General features: G+C 44.9%; 1 long non-coding RNA gene across 1 annotated transcript in view; it reads left to right on the top strand.

Moving 5' to 3' along the window:
- Positions 1 to 780: 780 nt before the first annotated feature.
- Positions 781 to 9,475, top strand: part of LOC141767363 (uncharacterized) — a 32,743-nt gene continuing 24,048 nt past the window's right edge. The window contains exon 1 of the long non-coding RNA XR_012593829.1: positions 781 to 1,173. This is a non-coding gene — a long non-coding RNA (uncharacterized LOC141767363). The remainder of the gene's footprint in view (positions 1,174 to 9,475) is intronic.

The following is a 9,475-nucleotide window of genomic DNA, read 5'->3' as shown; positions in this document are numbered from 1 at the left end:
AGAGAAACTTTGTCGTCTCCAGACTGCGCTCGCAGGGGAGACACCGGCACCCGGTCGGAGACGATAACGTTTTCTCGCTGCGGAGCCCCGTCACTTCACAAGACACGGGAAACCTCTGTTGGTCTGGAGGAGCTGCAGCAGTTATTTCTGCACAAACGTCCACTGTACATTCACTAGATATTCTCAGAGCTAAACTAACTCTTCTGCAGTGTGTGGTGTGCGCGCATGCACGTCTAAAGGTGGAGTGAGACAGCGAGAACGCGCGCGGTGTGTGAGTGAAGGCAAGCAGGCAGAGGAGCAGTGACTACACGCGAGCGCATGGGATCCCGACCCCTTAGATTTATACATGTAAAAAGTTACAAACAGTCCCTTTAAGGATTGCCAGTGTACTGTCTTTATAGTTGTCATTTTAGTCTTCATCATAATACTGAAAGTGTCAAAATAAAATGATGCCTCATTCATATTAAAGTGGCCACATCTTCAAGTTGACAGCCACTCAAAAGTTGATATGTAGACTCACCAGACATTTTCAATCACTCCTCTTCTTTTTTTTTTTAGAGAAGAACCAGAATGTGTGCATTACCCTATACTGCTGCCTTCCATGTAACTCTAAGATGACAAAAAGCAGATCTTCAGAACAATTTGTTACTTACTAACCCCCACCACACCAACCCACCCCCCATCCACCCCCTCCTTCGGCTGCTGAAAATTATGAACAGTGAGGCGCACTCACATTCTTGCGCACAGCCAAGTGAGGAGGCGCCTCTCGGCTCCAGGTCGTGGGCCAATAGCGCGCAGAGCAGCCTGATTCTACTGATCCTCTTCTGGCCAATGGGCGCTCCGCTCCTCCTGCTCACATGACGCGCCTTTCTGTGCGCTCTCCTCTCCTCTCAGCGCTCAATCCCGGCGAGTGCAGGCATCACTGAAGACCTGACACCGGCGGAATCGGACGTCTGACTGACTGACTTGTCCTCGGCAGAATTAAACCCAGGTGTTTATCTTTTACGCAAAACTTGTATCGCCATCATGATGAAGCTGAACCATCCTCCGTCCGGTGAGAGTGAGCGCGCTTCAGCCGGAGAGGAAGAGACTTTTTGTCCGTCTCCAAGCGCCCGGAGAGGCGCATGCAGGGGTCGAGACAATAGCGCCCAGAAGAAGTTATTGAAATGAATCGTAAGTTGATATTTTTTTTCCCTCTTCTATAATCGCTTATTGACTGCTCCTATTCTGGAAAGTAGTAGTTTCTATTTATAGTCTTATTTGTAGTCGACTTCAGTTTTAAAAATGCATGTGTCACTTTTTGCGCCGTGTCCTTTCTGTCCTTTTTTTTTTTATTAAGTCTAAGAATTAAACATTAAAAAAAATGCTTTCATCGCTAAACATAATGTGACTTCACTTGATGCTTTTGAGTGCTCTCTTAAGTTCATTTGTGTCCTGTCTTTGTGCGTCTCTGTGCATTTTCTCATTGTGGATGTGCTGGCTGTCTGTCTGTCTGCACTCCAGCGCCATAGCATGAAATATAGATAAAAAGCACACGGTAAACCCTCTGACCTCAGTCAGTCAGCCAGCACAGCCAGCCAGTCAGACAGCCAGGCAGGCAGCCTGTGCAACCGGTCCACACGGCTCAATGAGGACAATTAGGGGGGACAAGAGAGAGAGAAAATGGAGTACTTGAAGCGCACTAAAGCAGGGCTGCACTTCAATTCAACCCGCCAGCAGGCAGGATAAGGGTGGATCTTTAATAACATTTGGTGACATTCCCAATGCAGGATATGATTAAATAAAAAAAAAAGTCCCTTAAGTTTAGACTGAGGTCAGGCTCACTTAAAGAACTGCTTTTTTAAATTTTTTTATTTTTTTATTTATTATACAGAATGAGTTGTTCTGCCAGACAAGCATTTATGTCAAATCCCAGTGAATTTGACAGACACTCAATGGGGTCATGTCACTCACTGAACCCTTTTATTGATTGGAAATTAGGGGCTAGTGGGGTCAGGGGAGGAGGAAGGGGGGGATTCGGGGGGCGATGTGGCAAAATGTAGGTACATTTTGGAACCAAAGTAAAAAATGGGTAATTTTCCATGATTTCTGCACAATCAGAGGGAAAGAGCGGGGGGGGCGGGGGGGGGGACCGGGGCCATTTGATGTTTTGAAAGGCTTCAGATGGCTTTAATTAGGACCTATAAAATCTGTCTGCCCCATTCTCTGAGGCGGCGGCGGCGCTCTGGAGGAGCTAGAAGGGAGGGGAGCTGACACAAAAAAAAGAAAACCGATACAGAAAGTCACTTCGGCAAAGGATTGTCTAATGAAATTTTTATAACCCTTCCTTTTTTTCTTCTCATCGCTCCCTCCCTTGCCTCCCACCCTCCCTTCCTTGATGCTGGTGGTATGTAGGCAGCCCTCTTATTCCCTCTTTGTCTGGCTGCTGTGTTATCTACACTCACCCTCCTCCCTCCACCCTCAACCCTAACTACCACCTACAGTCGGCCCGACCCCAGACACCTGAAGGCTAGACATAATGATCAAGAGAAGTTCCAGTCTGTCTGGAGCACAGCCAGTTGTTTGAGGTTTTCTTCTTCTTCTACTCCATTCTTCTTCTTCTCTTTTTTTGTCCTCATGCTGGCCTGGCTGGCGCTGCCCGTGCCTCGGCCTCTTTCTCCATCCACAATCAAGACACGCTGTGTTGTTTGTGAGTTTGTGAGTGTGTGTGTGTGGTAAAGAGTTTGCAGTTTTATCGCTACTGTTGCTGCCGCTGTGTAGCCTATATGGATTTGGATGGAGTGTGGGTGACTCACACAGCTGCAGTACACACACTCATGAGGAAACATCAAAGACTTCTTCTGTGTGTGTGTGTGTGTGTGTGTGTGTGCGAGAGAGTGAGATTTCAGCTATGCAGTTCTGGCGAGCGTCTGCAAGAATATAGGTATGGCCATGTTGCTCGTAGTTATTTTCTATTTCGTTCAATTAGCTGCGGGGTTTACGTGCGGTGCTACTTGGCTCCTTTTTTGAAGCGTTACATTAATTGTAGGCCTATATCTGGTCAGCTTGATGTTTTCCTTGTTTTAAGTTTTTCCAATATGATGATGCTAATCCCTGAGTCTTGGAATTCAAAAGAATTAGGGTCAATAAAATAATTATCGCATTATTAATGAACGTGAGTCGAAATCATTTGAGCTTCAAAAATAAAACGTGAAATAATAATATCTTTCTGTCGCACCTCGACTCTGACGCCGGGCGTCTTTGAGTCGGGTCTTAAGCCGCTGCGGCTTCTGAAGTCGAGCAAAAGGAAATAAAAAACACTAATTAGAGGTGGGAGTTTGTAAAAATGCTTCGATATGTGCATTTCTTTATCAGACAAATTCATCTTCAAGAATCTCTTCCTTCTTCTTCTTTGTTTTCTCAATGTGTGTTGGTTAGGGATTACATCATTTGGCTGCTGCTGCTGCTGGGTTAGCTAGATAAGAAGCTAGCTCGCTTTATGGAAAATGGCTGAAGTCTTTGTTTGACGTGTTTGCTTGACGACAATGAAAATCGTGTCGTGTTTTTCTGTTTCTAGCCGAATGAGCCTAATAATCTCTGAGTTGTTTTTGTCGACGATGTCCATTTTTGATAAACTTGTTTGTTAGGAGATTATCCCCTAACAGCTGGAACGGGCTCGCTCTGCACCCGCCACCATGTAATCTTCTCAGATGGGATGTTTTGGAGAACAAGTGTTGGTAAAATTTGCACAGAGCTCCAACCGAAATCCTGCCACTTGTTTGTGTGTGTTTTCTGTGTATCATGGCATCAAGGAGATTGAGGATGTCTCTTCCTCGGCCACCACCCTTTGAAGGGGGAAGTAATAAAAAGCTCAATGGGTGCAACAAGCTGTTCTTCCCTCCTACACTTTGAGGCTTTCTACCTGGAGATGAATAGGAGGCCCCGCCATAACGAAGGGGGAGAAGACAACATTTTATTGAAGGCTGAGGATGTGGGGGGATGCGCCATAGCTTATAGACACTTGGTGTGAAATAGTCCAGTTGTACCAGTTTACAGCACCGTCTACTGAGTTTGACACAAGAATAATTATTATTTTAGGTTCACTGCAGGCATAATTTCCTAAATCTGTCAACATGTTTGAGTACAAATGATGTTAATCTATTAAGTAGGTCAGAAGGGTGTTATGTAAAAATTAACAAATTGTCCTGTTTAAATCCCACTTGAAGTGAAATACTGTCTTCATAGCGTGATAATACAACATCCGTGATAATGACATTGGACAATCACAAAGCCACCGATTAGGATTTACGGTAACCAGATTTATGCGTGAAGGAGTGAAGTCATGGTCAGGAATGTAAATGGCGGAGTCATTCAATTACCACCGTGCCCTTTCCTGAGAAAAGTCCCCAGCCGTGAAGAGGTTAATTGTTTTTGAATCTCCATCCGAGGGGAGAAAATGGGCGAACGGGAGGGATAATTGAGCCGCTGATAGTTGAGTGGATTATGGATTACTGCGCCTTTTCCAAAGGAGAAAAGAGAAAAGGAGGTGAACGAGAGAGCAAGGAGAGAAGGCAAGGGAAGGAAGGGGTGTGTGAAAGGCCCGTGTTGTGCGATGCAGCCGCAGGGGTCGTCTGGCCTTCTTATAGGAAGATGGAGAACTCCAATCCTGTTTAGCCCACGAGGCGACCCTTGACCCGTAGCATGCTCCTCCCTGCTCCAGGTGCAAGCCCTCACTGCTGGCAGCTCACACTGCAAAGCTAATTTTTCACACACTCTGCAAGCACTCGGGGGGGAAAAGGGGTATGAAAACGCTCAACATTTTCACCCCCCTGCTTCTCTTTCTTCGTGCCATTCTATTGTTTGGGGTTAAAGATCCACGCCTGCTTGCTGGGGTGGGGGAGCGCTGTGAAAATATAAGGCCTCTTTTTTTTTCCTTTCTTCCTCTGAAATATATTCTCGCTAAGAAAATGGATGACTGTCTTTAATCGGGGGGGAAAAAAGATCATCTGACATGGTGCAATAATCACAGGACTGTTAATCAGATGGATGTCATGTATAATTACTACAGTATTTGATAACACCACAGCGAACCACCGCAGGCCATTAGGGAAAGTTTCCCAATGCCATTAATGGGCGTTAATAAAATACAAGAAAACCCGAATGGAACGAGCCCTCTGCATGGCCCACTGGTTATAGCACTGTAAGGTTAATGAACCAATTTACATACTTTCTGCTGCCATCTGGGTGGAGTGACGAGGCAGATGCTTCCTACTCTGTGCTGCTGCTCGGTGCTGTTCGATACAGAGGAATGTGTCAGGTCCACAGAGGTCGACGAGCACGTTTAACATTTAGCCTGTGATCAAAAACGATCATGAATGAGCTGAAAATCGATGCTGCTGAAAGGTCGACTGGACAGCTTTTGTAGTATGTGTTTCATTTCATTCAACTCGATTGCAAATGGGTGAATAAATGAGTGGAATGTGGTTGGTATCAAATTTGACTACCACTCTAGATCACCAGTTTTAGCTATCGTTCTTCATTAAAAGGTGAGGCTTAAGTGTGGATTATGCCCTGACCCATAACCCATAAAAAAACGTCAGGAAGAGGGGAGTCGTCTTGACAGAAACTTGACAGCGGCGATCCACAAGAATCACCCTAGACGATGCTGAAGACCGGGGCAAAAAGAGGATTAGAGTCCATCCACCTCTCTGCCATCCTCATCTGGGTGATCACATTACAGACAGAGCATTCTCGAAGCGCTCTTTTAGCAGAGGAACACAATGAGGTCTGTCGGCGATCAATAAAGCAGTGTGTAAGCAGAGGGATATACTTAAAAAATCAAAGGCTCTGGCTGGCATGGCCATCATCTCGCCCCCGTCTGCTGGAATCAGATAAGGGAGCGGGGCCTTGCAGGAAAGGTTGTTTGGCCCCAGGGCCGCTCGACTTGACAGATATCCCTCCTACTGGCATCCATCGCGGACTGATTTCATCTGCAAATGGGGAAAAACCTAAACGTTTCTGCATCTATCTGGTCGCTCTCTGATACTGTACGTGGAAGAACAGCTGAAGGGATAGATGGGTAAAAGGGGAGCATAATGTATAATCTCTGCAGCGTACGGGGAGAAAACTAACGCAGCTATTTCTCTAACCCCTCTGTTGTCCTCCATGGATGATGGCTTTTACCTCATGCTTCACTTACATGATTTAAAGAAAATAAAATCACCCCGGTTTTGGTTTGACAATGTGTCAGAGCCGGTGCGAGTGTTCGTCTCAGATTAGCTCTTTGTGCCGTGAGGAGAGAGGAAAGACGCGGTGGGTGGGTGGCGGGGGGGTCAGGGATGGGGAACAATACCGCCGCGATCCCAGTTGAAAGAAATCATTTGCACAATTTTATGAGAGCTGTATTTGTCCGGTCGGATAGTTCTATCAAAGCCTAACAGCTACAGCGGAGCGTGATTTAAATGACGGGTTGAGCTACAAAGCCGGCGAGGTGTCGGGTTGGAGTCATTTCTCAGCTGAATGCTCTCCAGGTAAATGAAGATAATGCGCTCTCGAGTTTTTCTTTCTCTTTCTTAAAGAAGTCTAATTTCTACAGATGGCTCTGAGCTGACTCCGGCGCCGCCAGAGCTTCTGTTCTCAGAGCTAAGCTTGTACAACATTTATGTGGTGAAGATGAAAAGACATGGCTACACTTGTAAATTCATCCCTGAATAACTAGCTCAGAAGAGCACCGACTTTCTCCTTCTTCTTAAAGTATTATCAGGGATTTTTTTTCCCTCTAATTTCAAACCAACTCTCTTGATTTTGACTTTTAAAACTTTAAATACCCGGGTGGCAAACTTGCATCTGGGTTCAGGTAAGTGCACAGGACATATAATAATAAGAAGATGAATGTGATTTCTCCGGTTGAAACCTGCTGTTCACTTGCAGCACAAACAAAAGAAGAGTGGCCTCGACCCATATCTGTTGTTGTTTTCAGTTTCAGAACCCCCTACAGTATTTCCTGGTGACTCACTTCTTTCCGAGCCATTTATGCTTGAAAACTTCCTAAGGATGAACCACACATATTCTGGGTTTTTATCGTCGATGAGGGACCATTGGGCATAATGAAGTTCTGTTTCCCAGCATGAGTTTGGGAGGCTCATGATTACAAATGCTTCTCTCATTGTCTCCCATCATCTCCTGCCTAATTGAAGACAATATAACGAGACAATGGGGTCTCGCTCATCATTTTGCATCAATGGCGTGCTCGATGGAACGTGCCAGTCTGTTAAAAGTGGGGTGTTTTTGCGGTGGGAGGGGTGTGTGTCTGTATGGATACTTGAACGCGCTCGAGCTTGTTTAATTTGGACCAAGAAGACGGACAATTAAACAACAGCTCCCGGAGGGCGGGCTGTTCATTTTGGTCAGCTTCCCCACTTCATGGCCGCCCGCCCTTGTACACTCTCCTGGATGTGTGTCTGGGTCATGCGTTAGGGGGTGGGGTGGGGTTTTGTAGGCGGGAAGAGAGGATTGGGGCGGGGGTCTGCCTCTGGAGAGGTTGTCTCAGATGATTAGGACAGCCAAGTGGGGAGAGTCCCTCAGTGCCTGGCCTCCTTCACCTCCCTAATGTGTTCTGAATAAGTCCCCCTCCACTGTGCGTTTGTTGTGGGGTTTGGCGGGAGGTGAGGGATTATGTCTGGCCATGGTTTAGGAGTGTTTGTCATCTGCCCCCTCGAGGCCTGCACCGGCTCCTTTGTCTGAGCGTCAGGCGTCGGTACAATGTCAAATCACACAATGTGCCTATGCAATTGGGGCATCTCGGGTTAGGAACTGACACAGGATTTCATGTCTGGATTTTTCTTTAGGATTGAGGATTTATGCAGCCAATTTTCTTCATACACTGTTACAATCGTTTTATGTTTGTAGTAATTGCGTATTTATGCTTATAAGTCATTTAATATTGATTGAAAAACAGCGACTGTGTCACATTTCCCAGCCCATTCTGTTGTTACATTATGCAGTTTTTTGCATTTCCGTAAATGCCTTTGCGTGACATAAATGTGACGTATGACGGTATTCTCCGAATTTTATCAGCAAGAAGCACATTTGATTTATGAGTATACAATGTGTTATGAGTCGCCCCAAACAAGAGCTCTGCCATTTTGCGCCGACGCTCAACAGTCATGCAGAGAAAGATCCATCACAGAAGAGGAAGCGATGCTCATTTTCTCTTTGCTAATCTGTGATTGCTAGCGTGAGAAATCCATCAAACTCTTTAACAGCTTCTTTCTTTTTTCGAATTTGAACAATGAGGCGCCATGGCGTCGTTTGTTCCCGCTATCACTAATGTTCTTGATGTGTGAAGGCTGCTGAAAAGCATCTTCAAAACATGCGGGACAACCACTGAAAGAAGAAAGTAAATTAGAATATTTTGCAACACAGCTAACTTGAAAATATTTCAAACAATGAAAATAGCACAAATGTACTTGATCTGCCTCGCCTGCTTGTGTCGCCTGCTTTTTTTTTTTTTAGCTTTTAAGTATTTTCCACTTCATTTGACTGCCTGAAGGTATATTGAAACCATTTTCCTAAAGATTTTTGAAATAAGCCCTGGAGACACGTTTATAGCCGAGGTTTTAAGGCGTGTAGATAGACACATCAATGGGCTGGTTGTGTGTGTGTTGGGGTTTGGGAGTAACACTTCATAGCTAACTAACGCTTGAAATTCATCAAACAAGATCTGAGATATAGAGGTGTAACATTATAGAAGAATTTACCTTAACTCAAGGCTTTATATCAGATTATATATATTCCTAGTGCCCACACATAGTCTGGAACTTAGTTTAATGGTCTCAAAGGTGTTTCTATGGTTTCACACAGTGCATCTCTGTATGAAATTTGGAAGAAAGATTCATTCATCTTCTCCACACAATGGCTAACAAAGAGGGCACTGAGCCCCGGCCAAATATCACAAGTTACATTGAAAACAAACAAAACGCTCTCGCTGCATACTGAGGAGGCAAAACCTCCCAGTGACTGATAACAGTTCTGGAGGATTTAGGCGCTGTGGGAGAAATGGTTTCTGTGGCTTTGCATTCAAGTCACTTGGCCATTTGGAGCACCAGGAAATGACACACATTCCTCCTTCCCAGTAACAAAATAAACCCAATTCTATAGCTTCCTACTATTTCTGCACTCGCGTCTACAATTTCACTGTTAATTACTTGGCTGGAAATCGGGGAAAATGATTTACGTTCTTGATTTTGCTGCACTTTGAGGACTGTTTCATCAAAATCTGGCTTCAGATTCATTGAAATTAAAGGTTTCCTTAACAGCATGCCACCATAATAACTAGTTAGAGACCATAAAATGCAGTAAAGCGCTTTGAAACCATGTGTTTCTTCTGTAAATAATTTATGAGAAATGGAAACACAAACACATACACAGGGATACAGCCTTTCCAGCTCAACCATATTTCTGAAAAGGTTATCAAAAGTGTAAAAGTTTGTGTGTC

The sequence above is a fragment of the Sebastes fasciatus genome, chromosome 5 (genome assembly GCF_043250625.1).
Source record: "Sebastes fasciatus isolate fSebFas1 chromosome 5, fSebFas1.pri, whole genome shotgun sequence".
Lineage (NCBI taxonomy): Eukaryota > Metazoa > Chordata > Actinopteri > Perciformes > Sebastidae > Sebastes > Sebastes fasciatus.
This window is presented reverse-complemented; position numbering and strand designations above follow the sequence as displayed.